Source organism: Brienomyrus brachyistius, chromosome 2, assembly GCF_023856365.1.
Source record: "Brienomyrus brachyistius isolate T26 chromosome 2, BBRACH_0.4, whole genome shotgun sequence".
NCBI classification, from domain to species: Eukaryota; Metazoa; Chordata; class Actinopteri; order Osteoglossiformes; family Mormyridae; genus Brienomyrus; species Brienomyrus brachyistius.
This window is the reverse complement of record NC_064534.1, coordinates 38,482,457-38,496,739: the sequence shown is the minus strand read 5'-3', so window position 1 is coordinate 38,496,739 and position 14,283 is coordinate 38,482,457. Positions and strand designations below refer to the sequence as shown.

Sequence of the window (14,283 nt, the reverse complement as noted above, 5' to 3'; positions counted from 1 at the left end):
TATAAAGTAAAAGTGAGAAAAGCTTACAGCACCTGGTATTCCCAGGAGGTCTCCCATCCAAGTACTAACCAGACCCTACCCTGCTTGGCTTCCAAGATCGGATGAGATCGGGTGTGTTCAGGGTGGTATGGCCATAAGCGAGAGACGCGACCAAAAACAGCCCTTTTGCATTACACGCGTCTATACATGCCAGTTAGTCCCATTGGACCCTACTCCTGGTTTTTTTTTTTTTTATCTGACTCACACTGCAGCACCACCATCCAATCGGCAGCGCCGGACCCACACCAAACATTCACCAAACTACTCAGCCGGCAGCCTACCACAATTATTCCATTCTTTCCGCATCCGCACACTTCCTCCTTTTTAACTCCTTTTCACTACCGCACAGGTTAATCGCCGCACGTCCCCCGCCGGCAAACATTACTCCTTTGCCTACTGCATGCAGGCTTCTCTTAACGACCCTCTGTTATCAACTCCGCTAACAGCCACAAAATCTCCGCCGCACGAAGCCCACTGGTAGCTGCTGAATCACATGCTTCCCCAAAACGTCGCGCTGTCAGAACACTGGGAGCTACACACACCAACAAGTCCATACTGCAGGCTGCAGCCAGAACAATTTTCTACATTCAAACATCGACGGCCTCTTCTCTCTAAAAATTCACCAGACCGCTTCTACCACCAGCAAAGAAGTTTCCATCCCTAATTCCTCTGTGATTCCCACTAACCTAAACATTAAGCTGGCATTGAAGGGTGTGAATTACCCCGGCCAATCTGTTCTTTTAAATACAGCTTTTAGCAAGTTTTGAAAGGAGAAGAGCAGAACTTGCTATGCCAATAATATCGAGTCTTCTGTGGCGAAGTGCTTTTTGCATAGAAAACAAAGCGGTCAGTTGAAGAGGAATAATATCAGTACTTTGTTTAAAACTGTGTGTAAAAAGCTGTCTCTTTATCATTAACAATAAGTTGTAAAACGTGAATGGGGAGTGACAGTCTTCAAGTTTGTGAGAAGATCGCGCCCTGGTGGAATAAAGGCACGAAGAGCTTACAGCACCTAGAATTACCAGGAAGTATTTAGAGTAAAACGGTGTGTAAAAGCTGCCTTTATGAATGAGAGAAAAATATATATATATATAAAATAGTAAAATGGAAGGGGAGTGATAGATTTAAATAAATCGTGAAGTGGAGCGCCCCCTGTATAAAGTAAAAGTGAGAAAAGCTTACAGCACCTGGTATTCCCAGGAGGTCTCCCATCCAAGTACTGACCAGACCCTACCCTGCTTGGCTTCCGAGATCGAATGAGATCGGGCGTGTTCAGGGTGGTATGGCCGTAAGTGAGAGACGTGACCAAAAACAGCCCTTTTGCATTACACGCGTCTATACATGCCAGTTAGTCCCATTGGATCCTACTCCTGGTTTTTTTTTTTTTTATCTGACTCACACTGCAGCACCACCATCCAATCGGCAGCGCCGGACCCACACCAAACATTCACCAAACTACTCAGCCGGCAGCCTACCACAATTATTCCATTCTTTCCGCATCCGCACACTTCCTTCTTTTTAACTCCTTTTCACTACCGCACAGGTTAATCGCCGCACGTCCCCCGCCGGCAAACATTACTCCTTTGCCTACTGCATGCAGGCTTCTCTTAACGACCCTCTGTTATCAACTCCGCTAACAGCCACAAAATCTCCGCCGCACGAAGCCCACTGGTAGCTGCTGAATCACATGCTTCCCCAAAACGTCGCGCTGTCAGAACACTGGGAGCTACACACACCAACAAGTCCATACTGCAGGCTGCAGCCAGAACAATTTTCTACATTCAAACATCGACGGCCTCTTCTCTCTAAAAATTCACCAGACCGCTTCTACCACCAGCAAAGAAGTTTCCATCCCTAATTCCTCTGTGACTCCCACTAACCTAAACATTAAGCTGGCATTGAAGGGTGTGAATTACCCCGGCCAATCTGTTCTTTTAAATACAGCTTTTAGCAAGTTTTGAAAGGAGAAGAGCAGAACTTGCTATGCCAATAATATCGAGTCTTCTGTGGCGAAGTGGTTTTTGCATAGAAAACAAAGCGGTCAGTTGAAGAGGAATAATATCAGTACTTTGTTAAAAACTGTGTGTAAAAAGCTGTCTCTTTATCATTAACAATAAGTTGTAAAACGTGAATGGGGAGTGACAGTCTTCAAGTTTGTGAGAAGATCGCGCCCTGGTGGTATAAAGGCACGAACAGCTTACAGCACCTAGAATTACCAGGAAGTATTTAGAGTAAAACGGTTTCTAAAAGCTGCCTTTATGAATGAGAGAAAAAAAAAATATATATATAATATAGTAAAATGGAAGGGGAGTGATAGATTTAAATTAATCGTGAAGTGGAGCGCCCCCTGTATAAAGTAAAAGTGAGAAAAGCTTACAGCACCTGGTATTCCCAGGTGGTCTCCCATCCAAGTACTAACCTGACCCTACGCTGCTTAGCTTCCGAGATCAGACGAGATCGGGTGTGTTCAGGGTGGTATGGCCGTAAGCGAGACATGCTACCAAAAACAGCCCTTTTGCATTACACGCCTCTATACATGCCAGTTGGTCCCATTGGATCCTACTAATGTTCTTTTTTTTTTTTTTTTATCTGACTCACACTGCAGCCCCACCATCCAATCGGCAGCGCCGGACCCACACCAAACATTCACCAAACTACTCAGCCGGCAGCCTACCACAATTATTCCATTCTTTCCGCATCCGCACACTTCCTTCTTTTTAACTCCTTTTCACTACCGCACAGGTTAATCGCCGCACGTCCCCCGCCGGCAAACATTACTCCTTTGCCTACTGCATGCAGGCTTCTCTTAACGACCCTCTGTTATCAACTCCGCTAACAGCCACAAAATCTCCGCCGCACGAAGCCCACTGGTAGCTGCTGAATCACATGCTTCCCCAAAACGTCGCGCTGTCAGAACACTGGGAGCTACACACACCAACAAGTCCATAATGCAGGCTGCAGCCAGAACAATTTTCTACATTCAAACATCGACGGCCTCTTCTCTCTAAAAATTCACCAGACCGCTTCTACCACCAGCAAAGAAGTTTCCATCCCTAATTCCTCTGTGATTCCCACTAACCTAAACATTAAGCTGGCATTGAAGGGTGTGAATTACCCCGGCCAATCTGTTCTTTTAAATACAGCTTTTAGCAAGTTTTGAAAGGAGAAGAGCAGAACTTGCTATGCCAATAATATCGAGTCTTCTGTGGCGAAGTGGTTTTTGCATAGAAAACAAAGCGGTCAGTTGAAGAGGAATAATATCAGTACTTTGTTTAAAACTGTGTGAAAAAGCTGTCTCTTTATCATTAACAATAAGTTGTAAAACGTGAATGGGGAGTGACAGTCTTCAAGTTTGTGAGAAGATCGCGCCCTGGTGGAATAAAGGCACGAACAGCTTACAGCACCTAGAATTACCAGGAAGTATTTAGAGTAAAACGGTGTGTAAAAGCTGCCTTTATGAATGAGAGAAAAATATATATATATATAAAATAGTAAAATGGAAGGGGAGTGATAGATTTAAATAAATCGTGAAGTGGAGCGCCCCCTGTATAAAGTAAAAGTGAGAAAAGCTTACAGCACCTGGTATTCCCAGGAGGTCTCCCATCCAAGTACTGACCAGACCCTACCCTGCTTGGCTTCCGAGATCGAATGAGATCGGGCGTGTTCAGGGTGGTATGGCCGTAAGTGAGAGACGTGACCAAAAACAGCCCTTTTGCATTACACGCGTCTATACATGCCAGTTAGTCCCATTGGATCCTACTCCTGGTTTTTTTTTTTTTTATCTGACTCACACTGCAGCACCACCATCCAATCGGCAGCGCCGGACCCACACCAAACATTCACCAAACTACTCAGCCGGCAGCCTACCACAATTATTCCATTCTTTCCGCATCCGCACACTTCCTTCTTTTTAACTCCTTTTCACTACCGCACAGGTTAATCGCCGCACGTCCCCCGCCGGCAAACATTACTCCTTTGCCTACTGCATGCAGGCTTCTCTTAACGACCCTCTGTTATCAACTCCGCTAACAGCCACAAAATCTCCGCCGCACGAAGCCCACTGGTAGCTGCTGAATCACATGCTTCCCCAAAACGTCGCGCTGTCAGAACACTGGGAGCTACACACACCAACAAGTCCATACTGCAGGCTGCAGCCAGAACAATTTTCTACATTCAAACATCGACGGCCTCTTCTCTCTAAAAATTCACCAGACCGCTTCTACCACCAGCAAAGAAGTTTCCATCCCTAATTCCTCTGTGACTCCCACTAACCTAAACATTAAGCTGGCATTGAAGGGTGTGAATTACCCCGGCCAATCTGTTCTTTTAAATACAGCTTTTAGCAAGTTTTGAAAGGAGAAGAGCAGAACTTGCTATGCCAATAATATCGAGTCTTCTGTGGCGAAGTGGTTTTTGCATAGAAAACAAAGCGGTCAGTTGAAGAGGAATAATATCAGTACTTTGTTTAAAACTGTGTGTAAAAAGCTGTCTCTTTATCATTAACAATAAGTTGTAAAACGTGAATGGGGAGTGACAGTCTTCAAGTTTGTGAGAAGATCGCGCCCTGGTGGTATAAAGGCACGAACAGCTTACAGCACCTAGAATTACCAGGAAGTATTTAGAGTAAAACGGTTTCTAAAAGCTGCCTTTATGAATGAGAGAAAAAAAAAATATATATATAATATAGTAAAATGGAAGGGGAGTGATAGATTTAAATTAATCGTGAAGTGGAGCGCCCCCTGTATAAAGTAAAAGTGAGAAAAGCTTACAGCACCTGGTATTCCCAGGTGGTCTCCCATCCAAGTACTAACCTGACCCTACGCTGCTTAGCTTCCGAGATCAGACGAGATCGGGTGTGTTCAGGGTGGTATGGCCGTAAGCGAGACATGCTACCAAAAACAGCCCTTTTGCATTACACGCCTCTATACATGCCAGTTGGTCCCATTGGATCCTACTAATGTTCTTTTTTTTTTTTTATCTGACTCACACTGCAGCCCCACCATCCAATCGGCAGCGCCGGACCCACACCAAACATTCACCAAACTACTCAGCCGGCAGCCTACCACAATTATTCCATTCTTTCCGCATCCGCACACTTCCTTCTTTTTAACTCCTTTTCACTACCGCACAGGTTAATCGCCGCACGTCCCCCGCCGGCAAACATTACTCCTTTGCCTACTGCATGCAGGCTTCTCTTAACGACCCTCTGTTATCAAATCCGCTAACAGCCACAAAATCTCCGCCGCACGAAGCCCACTGGTAGCTGCTGAATCACATGCTTCCCCAAAACGTCGCGCTGTCAGAACACTGGGAGCTACACACACCAACAAGTCCATAATGCAGGCTGCAGCCAGAACAATTTTCTACATTCAAACATCGACGGCCTCTTCTCTCTAAAAATTCACCAGACCGCTTCTACCACCAGCAAAGAAGTTTCCATCCCTAATTCCTCTGTGACTCCCACTAACCTAAACATTAAGCTGGCATTGAAGGGTGTGAATTACCCCGTCCAATCTCTTCTTTTAAATACAGCTTTTAGCAAGTTTTGAAAGGAGAAGAGCAGAACTTGCTATGCCAATAATATCGAGTCTTCTGTGGCGAAGTGGTTTTTGCATAGAAAACAAAGCGGTCAGTTGAAGAGGAATAATATCAGTACTTTGTTTAAAACTGTGTGTAAAAAGCTGTCTCTTTATCGTTAACAATAAGTTGTAAAACGTGAATGGGGAGTGACAGTCTTCAAGTTTGTGAGAAGATCGCGCCCTGGTGGAATAAAGGCACGAACAGCTTACAGCACCTTGAATTACCAGGAAGTATTTAGAGTAAAACGGTTTCTAAAAGCTGCCTTTATGAATGAGAGAAAAAAAAATATATATATATAAAATAGTAAAATGGAAGGGGAGTGATAGATTTAAATTAATCGTGAAGTGGAGCGCCCCCTGTATAAAGTAAAAGTGAGAAAAAGTTACAGCACCTGGTATTCCTAGGTGGTCTCCCATCCAAGTACTAACCAGACCCTACCCTGCTTAGCTTCCGAGATCAGACGAGATCAGGCGTGTTCAGGGTGGTATGGCCGTAAGCGAGATATGCTACCAAAAACAGCCCTTTTGCATTACACGCCTCTATACATGCCAGTTGGTCCCATTGGATACTACTAATGTTCTTTTTTTTTTTTTTATCTGACTCACACTGCAGCCCCACCATCCAATCGGCAGCGCCGGACCCACACCAAACATTCACCAAACTACTCAGCCGGCAGCCTACCACAATTATTCCATTCTTTCCGCATCCGCACACTTCCTTCTTTTTAACTCCTTTTCACTACCGCACAGGTTAATCGCCGCACGTCCCCCGCCGGCAAACATTACTCCTTTGCCTACTGCATGCAGGCTTCTCTTAACGACCCTCTGTTATCAACTCCGCTAACAGCCACAAAATCTCCGCCGCACGAAGCCCACTGGTAGCTGCTGAATCACATGCTTCCCCAAAACGTCGCGCTGTCAGAACACTGGGAGCTACACACACCAACAAGTCCATACTGCAGGCTGCAGCCAGAACAATTTTCTACATTCAAACATCGACGGCCTCTTCTCTCTAAAAATTCACCAGACCGCTTCTACCACCAGCAAAGAAGTTTCCATCCCTAATTCCTCTGTGATTCCCACTAACCTAAACATTAAGCTGGCATTGAAGGGTGTGAATTACCCCGGCCAATCTGTTCTTTTAAATACAGCTTTTAGCAAGTTTTGAAAGGAGAAGAGCAGAACTTGCTATGCCAATAATATCGAGTCTTCTGTGGCGAAGTGGTTTTTGCATAGAAAACAAAGCGGTCAGTTGAAGAGGAATAATATCAGTACTTTGTTTAAAACTGTGTGTAAAAAGCTGTCTCTTTATCATTAACAATAAGTTGTAAAACGTGAATGGGGAGTGACAGTCTTCAAGTTTGTGAGAAGATCGCGCCCTGGTGGAATAAAGGCACGAACAGCTTACAGCACCTAGAATTACCAGGAAGTATTTGGAGTAAAACGGTGTGTAAAAGCTGCCTTTATGAATGAGAGAAAAATATATATATATATAAAATAGTAAAATGGAAGGGGAGTGATAGATTTAAATTAATCGTGAAGTGGAGCGTCCCCTGTATAAAGTAAAAGTGAGAAAAGCTTACAGCACCTGGTATTCCCAGGAGGTCTCCCATCGAAGTACTAACCAGACCCTACCCTGCTTGGCTTCCGAGATCGGATGAGATCGGGTGTGTTCAGGGTGGTATGGCCATAAGCGAGAGACGCGACCAAAAACAGCCCTTTTGCATTACACGCGTCTATACATGCCAGTTAGTCCCATTGGATCCTACTCCTGGTTTTTTTTTTTTTTATCTGACTCACACTGCAGCACCACCATCCAATCGGCAGCGCCGGACCCACACCAAACATTCACCAAACTACTCAGCCGGCAGCCTACCACAATTATTCCATTCTTTCCGCATCCGCACACTTCCTTCTTTTTAACTCCTTTTCACTACCGCACAGGTTAATCGCCGCACGTCCCCCGCCGGCAAACATTACTCCTTTGCCTACTGCATGCAGGCTTCTCTTAACGACCCTCTGTTATCAACTCCGATAACAGCCACAAAATCTCCGCCGCACGAAGCCCACTGGTAGCTGCTGAATCACATGCTTCCCCAAAACGTCGCGCTGTCAGAACACTGGGAGCTACACACACCAACAAGTCCATACTGCAGGCTGCAGCCAGACCTATTTTCTACATTCAAACATCGACGGCCTCTTCTCTCTAAAAATTCACCAGACCGCTTCTACCACCAGCAAAGAAGTTTCCATCCCTAATTCCTCTGTGATTCCCACTAACCTAAACATTAAGCTGGCATTGAAGGGTGTGAATTACCCCGGCCAATCTGTTCTTTTAAATACAGCTTTTAGCAAGTTTTGAAAGGAGAAGAGCAGAACTTGCTATGCCAATAATATCGAGTCTTCTGTGGCGAAGTGCTTTTTGCATAGAAAACAAAGCGGTCAGTTGAAGAGGAATAATATCAGTACTTTGTTTAAAACTGTGTGTAAAAAGCTGTCTCTTTATCATTAACAATAAGTTGTAAAACGTGAATGGGGAGTGACAGTCTTCAAGTTTGTGAGAAGATCGCGCCCTGGTGGAATAAAGGCACGAACAGCTTACAGCACCTAGAATTACCAGGAAGTATTTAGAGTAAAACGGTGTGTAAAAGCTGCCTTTATGAATGAGAGAAAAATATATATATATATAAAATAGTAAAATGGAAGGGGAGTGATAGATTTAAATTAATCGTGAAGTGGAGCGCCCCCTGTATAAAGTAAAAGTGAGAAAAGCTTACAGCACCTGGTATTCCCAGGAGGTCTCCCATCCAAGTACTAACCAGACCCTACCCTGCTTGGCTTCCGAGATCGGATGAGATCGGGTGTGTTCAGGGTGGTATGGCCATAAGCGAGAGACGCAACCAAAAACAGCCCTTTTGCATTACACGCGTCTATACATGCCAGTTAGTCCCATTGGATCCTACTCCTGGTTTTTTTTTTTTTTATCTGACTCACACTGCAGCACCACCATCCAATCGGCAGCGCCGGACCCACACCAAACATTCACCAAACTACTCAGCCGGCAGCCTACCACAATTATTCCATTCTTTCCGCATCCGCACACTTCCTTCTTTTTAACTCCTTTTCACTACCGCACAGGTTAATCGCCGCACGTCCCCCGCCGGCAAACATTACTCCTTTGCCTACTGCATGCAGGCTTCTCTTAACGACCCTCTGTTATCAACTCTGCTAACAGCCACAAAATCTCCGCCGCACGAAGCCCACTGGTAGCTGCTGAATCACATGCTTCCCCAAAACGTCGCGCTGTCAGAACACTGGGAGCTACACACACCAACAAGTCCATAATGCAGGCTGCAGCCAGAACAATTTTCTACATTCAGACATCGACGGCCTCTTCTCTCTAAAAATTCACCAGACCGCTTCTACCACCAGCAAAGAAGTTTCCATCCCTAATTCCTCTGTGACTCCCACTAACCTAAACATTAAGCTGGCATTGAAGGGTGTGAATTACCCCGTCCAATCTCTTCTTTTAAATACAGCTTTTAGCAAGTTTTGAAAGGAGAAGAGCAGAACTTGCTATGCCAATAATATCGAGTCTTCTGTGGCGAAGTGGTTTTTGCATAGAAAACAAAGCGGTCAGTTGAAGAGGAATAATATCAGTACTTTGTTTAAAACTGTGTGTAAAAAGCTGTCTCTTTATCATTAACAATAAGTTGTAAAACGTGAATGGGGAGTGACAGTCTTCAAGTTTGTGAGAAGATCGCGCCCTGGTGGAATAAAGGTACGAACAGCTTACAGCACCTAGAATTACCAGGAAGTATTTAGAGTAAAACGGTGTGTAAAAGCTGCCTTTATGAATGAGAGAAAAAAATATATATATATATAAAATAGTAAAATGGAAGGGGAGTGATAGATTTAAATTAATCGTGAAGTGGAGCGCCCCCTGTATAAAGTAAAAGTGAGAAAAGCTTACAGCACCTGGTATTCCCAGGAGGTCTCCCATCCAAGTATTAACCAGACCCTAGCCTGCTTAGCTTCCGAGATCAGATGAGATCGGGCGTGTTCAGGGTGGTATGGCCGCAAGCGAGAGACGCTACCAAAAACAGCCCTTTTGCATTACACGCCTCTATACATGCCAGTTAGTCCCATTGGATCCTACTCCTGTTTTTTTTTTTTTTTATCTGACTCACACTGCAGCCCCACCATCCAATCGGCAGCGCCGGACCCACACCAAACATTCACCAAACTACTCAGCCGGCAGCCTACCACAATTATTCCATTCTTTCCGCATCCGCACACTTCCTTCTTTTTAACTCCTTTTCACTACCGCACAGGTTAATCGCCGCACGTCCCCCGCCGGCAAACATTACTCCTTTGCCTACTGCATGCAGGCTTCTCTTAACGACCCTCTGTTATCAACTCCGCTAACAGCCACAAAATCTCCGCCGCACGAAGCCCACTGGTAGCTGCTGAATCACATGCTTCCCCAAAACGTCGCGCTGTCAGAACACTGGGAGCTACACACACCAACAAGTCCATACTGCAGGCTGCAGCCAGAACAATTTTCTACATTCAAACATCGACGGCCTCTTCTCTCTAAAAATTCACCAGACCGCTTCTACCACCAGCAAAGAAGTTTCCATCCCTAATTCCTCTGTGATTCCCACTAACCTAAACATTAAGCTGGCATTGAAGGGTGTGAATTACCCCGGCCAATCTGTTCTTTTAAATACAGCTTTTAGCAAGTTTTGAAAGGAGAAGAGCAGAACTTGCTATGCCAATAATATCGAGTCTTCTGTGGCGAAGTGGTTTTTGCATAGAAAACAAAGCGGTCAGTTGAAGAGGAATAATATCAGTACTTTGTTTAAAACTGTGTGTAAAAAGCTGTCTCTTTATCATTAACAATAAGTTGTAAAACGTGAATGGGGAGTGACAGTCTTCAAGTTTGTGAGAAGATCGCGCCCTGGTGGAATAAAGGCACGAACAGCTTACAGCACCTAGAATTACCAGGAAGTATTTGGAGTAAAACGGTGTGTAAAAGCTGCCTTTATGAATGAGAGAAAAATATATATATATATAAAATAGTAAAATGGAAGGGGAGTGATAGATTTAAATTAATCGTGAAGTGGAGCGTCCCCTGTATAAAGTAAAAGTGAGAAAAGCTTACAGCACCTGGTATTCCCAGGAGGTCTCCCATCGAAGTACTAACCAGACCCTACCCTGCTTGGCTTCCGAGATCGGATGAGATCGGGTGTGTTCAGGGTGGTATGGCCATAAGCGAGAGACGCGACCAAAAACAGCCCTTTTGCATTACACGCGTCTATACATGCCAGTTAGTCCCATTGGATCCTACTCCTGGTTTTTTTTTTTTTTATCTGACTCACACTGCAGCACCACCATCCAATCGGCAGCGCCGGACCCACACCAAACATTCACCAAACTACTCAGCCGGCAGCCTACCACAATTATTCCATTCTTTCCGCATCCGCACACTTCCTTCTTTTTAACTCCTTTTCACTACCGCACAGGTTAATCGCCGCACGTCCCCCGCCGGCAAACATTACTCCTTTGCCTACTGCATGCAGGCTTCTCTTAACGACCCTCTGTTATCAACTCCGCTAACAGCCACAAAATCTCCGCCGCACGAAGCCCACTGGTAGCTGCTGAATCACATGCTTCCCCAAAACGTCGCGCTGTCAGAACACTGGGAGCTACACACACCAACAAGTCCATACTGCAGGCTGCAGCCAGACCTATTTTCTACATTCAAACATCGACGGCCTCTTCTCTCTAAAAATTCACCAGACCGCTTCTACCACCAGCAAAGAAGTTTCCATCCCTAATTCCTCTGTGATTCCCACTAACCTAAACATTAAGCTGGCATTGAAGGGTGTGAATTACCCCGGCCAATCTGTTCTTTTAAATACAGCTTTTAGCAAGTTTTGAAAGGAGAAGAGCAGAACTTGCTATGCCAATAATATCGAGTCTTCTGTGGCGAAGTGCTTTTTGCATAGAAAACAAAGCGGTCAGTTGAAGAGGAATAATATCAGTACTTTGTTTAAAACTGTGTGTAAAAAGCTGTCTCTTTATCATTAACAATAAGTTGTAAAACGTGAATGGGGAGTGACAGTCTTCAAGTTTGTGAGAAGATCGCGCCCTGGTGGAATAAAGGCACGAACAGCTTACAGCACCTAGAATTACCAGGAAGTATTTAGAGTAAAACGGTGTGTAAAAGCTGCCTTTATGAATGAGAGAAAAATATATATATATATAAAATAGTAAAATGGAAGGGGAGTGATAGATTTAAATTAATCGTGAAGTGGAGCGCCCCCTGTATAAAGTAAAAGTGAGAAAAGCTTACAGCACCTGGTATTCCCAGGAGGTCTCCCATCCAAGTACTAACCAGACCCTACCCTGCTTGGCTTCCGAGATCGGATGAGATCGGGTGTGTTCAGGGTGGTATGGCCATAAGCGAGAGACGCGACCAAAAACAGCCCTTTTGCATTACACGCGTCTATACATGCCAGTTAGTCCCATTGGATCCTACTCCTGGTTTTTTTTTTTTTTATCTGACTCACACTGCAGCACCACCATCCAATCGGCAGCGCCGGACCCACACCAAACATTCACCAAACTACTCAGCCGGCAGCCTACCACAATTATTCCATTCTTTCCGCATCCGCACACTTCCTTCTTTTTAACTCCTTTTCACTACCGCACAGGTTAATCGCCGCACGTCCCCCGCCGGCAAACATTACTCCTTTGCCTACTGCATGCAGGCTTCTCTTAACGACCCTCTGTTATCAACTCCGCTAACAGCCACAAAATCTCCGCCGCACGAAGCCCACTGGTAGCTGCTGAATCACATGCTTCCCCAAAACGTCGCGCTGTCAGAACACTGGGAGCTACACACACCAACAAGTCCATACTGCAGGCTGCAGCCAGACCTATTTTCTACATTCAAACATCGACGGCCTCTTCTCTCTAAAAATTCACCAGACCGCTTCTACCACCAGCAAAGAAGTTTCCATCCCTAATTCCTCTGTGATTCCCACTAACCTAAACATTAAGCTGGCATTGAAGGGTGTGAATTACCCCGGCCAATCTGTTCTTTTAAATACAGCTTTTAGCAAGTTTTGAAAGGAGAAGAGCAGAACTTGCTATGCCAATAATATCGAGTCTTCTGTGGCGAAGTGCTTTTTGCATAGAAAACAAAGCGGTCAGTTGAAGAGGAATAATATCAGTACTTTGTTTAAAACTGTGTGTAAAAAGCTGTCTCTTTATCATTAACAATAAGTTGTAAAACGTGAATGGGGAGTGACAGTCTTCAAGTTTGTGAGAAGATCGCGCCCTGGTGGAATAAAGGCACGAACAGCTTACAGCACCTAGAATTACCAGGAAGTATTTAGAGTAAAACGGTGTGTAAAAGCTGCCTTTATGAATGAGAGAAAAATATATATATATATAAAATAGTAAAATGGAAGGGGAGTGATAGATTTAAATTAATCGTGAAGTGGAGCGCCCCCTGTATAAAGTAAAAGTGAGAAAAGCTTACAGCACCTGGTATTCCCAGGAGGTCTCCCATCCAAGTACTAACCAGACCCTACCCTGCTTGGCTTCCGAGATCGGATGAGATCGGGTGTGTTCAGGGTGGTATGGCCATAAGCGAGAGACGCAACCAAAAACAGCCCTTTTGCATTACACGCGTCTATACATGCCAGTTAGTCCCATTGGATCCTACTCCTGGTTTTTTTTTTTTTTATCTGACTCACACTGCAGCACCACCATCCAATCGGCAGCGCCGGACCCACACCAAACATTCACCAAACTACTCAGCCGGCAGCCTACCACAATTATTCCATTCTTTCCGCATCCGCACACTTCCTTCTTTTTAACTCCTTTTCACTACCGCACAGGTTAATCGCCGCACGTCCCCCGCCGGCAAACATTACTCCTTTGCCTACTGCATGCAGGCTTCTCTTAACGACCCTCTGTTATCAACTCTGCTAACAGCCACAAAATCTCCGCCGCACGAAGCCCACTGGTAGCTGCTGAATCACATGCTTCCCCAAAACGTCGCGCTGTCAGAACACTGGGAGCTACACACACCAACAAGTCCATAATGCAGGCTGCAGCCAGAACAATTTTCTACATTCAGACATCGACGGCCTCTTCTCTCTAAAAATTCACCAGACCGCTTCTACCACCAGCAAAGAAGTTTCCATCCCTAATTCCTCTGTGACTCCCACTAACCTAAACATTAAGCTGGCATTGAAGGGTGTGAATTACCCCGTCCAATCTCTTCTTTTAAATACAGCTTTTAGCAAGTTTTGAAAGGAGAAGAGCAGAACTTGCTATGCCAATAATATCGAGTCTTCTGTGGCGAAGTGGTTTTTGCATAGAAAACAAAGCGGTCAGTTGAAGAGGAATAATATCAGTACTTTGTTTAAAACTGTGTGTAAAAAGCTGTCTCTTTATCATTAACAATAAGTTGTAAAACGTGAATGGGGAGTGACAGTCTTCAAGTTTGTGAGAAGATCGCGCCCTGGTGGAATAAAGGTACGAACAGCTTACAGCACCTAGAATTACCAGGAAGTATTTAGAGTAAAACGGTGTGTAAAAGCTGCCTTTATGAATGAGAGAAAAAAATATATATATATATAAA

The 14,283-nt window shown here is 44.7% G+C and overlaps 12 non-coding genes across 12 annotated transcripts; all 12 read right to left on the bottom strand.

The window, feature by feature from the left end:
* Positions 1-20: 20 nt before the first annotated feature.
* Positions 21-139, bottom strand: LOC125733474 (5S ribosomal RNA). Its single transcript, XR_007392819.1, has one exon. It is a non-coding gene; the product is annotated as a 5S ribosomal RNA (ribosomal RNA).
* Positions 140-1,214: 1,075 nt separating this feature from the next.
* On the bottom strand, positions 1,215-1,333 carry LOC125734514 (5S ribosomal RNA). Its single transcript, XR_007393823.1, has one exon. It is a non-coding gene; the product is annotated as a 5S ribosomal RNA (ribosomal RNA).
* A 1,076-nt stretch (positions 1,334-2,409) lies between these two features.
* Positions 2,410-2,528, bottom strand: LOC125733065 (5S ribosomal RNA). The gene has a single exon (XR_007392423.1). It is a non-coding gene; the product is annotated as a 5S ribosomal RNA (ribosomal RNA).
* Positions 2,529-3,606: 1,078 nt separating this feature from the next.
* On the bottom strand, positions 3,607-3,725 carry LOC125734513 (5S ribosomal RNA). The gene has a single exon (XR_007393822.1). It is a non-coding gene; the product is annotated as a 5S ribosomal RNA (ribosomal RNA).
* A 1,076-nt stretch (positions 3,726-4,801) lies between these two features.
* LOC125733064 (5S ribosomal RNA) lies at positions 4,802-4,920 on the bottom strand. The gene has a single exon (XR_007392422.1). It is a non-coding gene; the product is annotated as a 5S ribosomal RNA (ribosomal RNA).
* Positions 4,921-5,998: 1,078 nt separating this feature from the next.
* LOC125736718 (5S ribosomal RNA) lies at positions 5,999-6,117 on the bottom strand. The gene has a single exon (XR_007395991.1). It is a non-coding gene; the product is annotated as a 5S ribosomal RNA (ribosomal RNA).
* Positions 6,118-7,194: 1,077 nt separating this feature from the next.
* On the bottom strand, positions 7,195-7,313 carry LOC125731964 (5S ribosomal RNA). Its single transcript, XR_007391675.1, has one exon. It is a non-coding gene; the product is annotated as a 5S ribosomal RNA (ribosomal RNA).
* Positions 7,314-8,388: 1,075 nt separating this feature from the next.
* LOC125734984 (5S ribosomal RNA) lies at positions 8,389-8,507 on the bottom strand. The gene has a single exon (XR_007394285.1). It is a non-coding gene; the product is annotated as a 5S ribosomal RNA (ribosomal RNA).
* A 1,077-nt stretch (positions 8,508-9,584) lies between these two features.
* On the bottom strand, positions 9,585-9,703 carry LOC125735816 (5S ribosomal RNA). The gene has a single exon (XR_007395103.1). It is a non-coding gene; the product is annotated as a 5S ribosomal RNA (ribosomal RNA).
* A 1,075-nt stretch (positions 9,704-10,778) lies between these two features.
* Positions 10,779-10,897, bottom strand: LOC125731953 (5S ribosomal RNA). Its single transcript, XR_007391674.1, has one exon. It is a non-coding gene; the product is annotated as a 5S ribosomal RNA (ribosomal RNA).
* A 1,075-nt stretch (positions 10,898-11,972) lies between these two features.
* On the bottom strand, positions 11,973-12,091 carry LOC125734972 (5S ribosomal RNA). Its single transcript, XR_007394273.1, has one exon. It is a non-coding gene; the product is annotated as a 5S ribosomal RNA (ribosomal RNA).
* Positions 12,092-13,166: 1,075 nt separating this feature from the next.
* LOC125734961 (5S ribosomal RNA) lies at positions 13,167-13,285 on the bottom strand. The gene has a single exon (XR_007394262.1). It is a non-coding gene; the product is annotated as a 5S ribosomal RNA (ribosomal RNA).
* Positions 13,286-14,283: the final 998 nt, after the last annotated feature.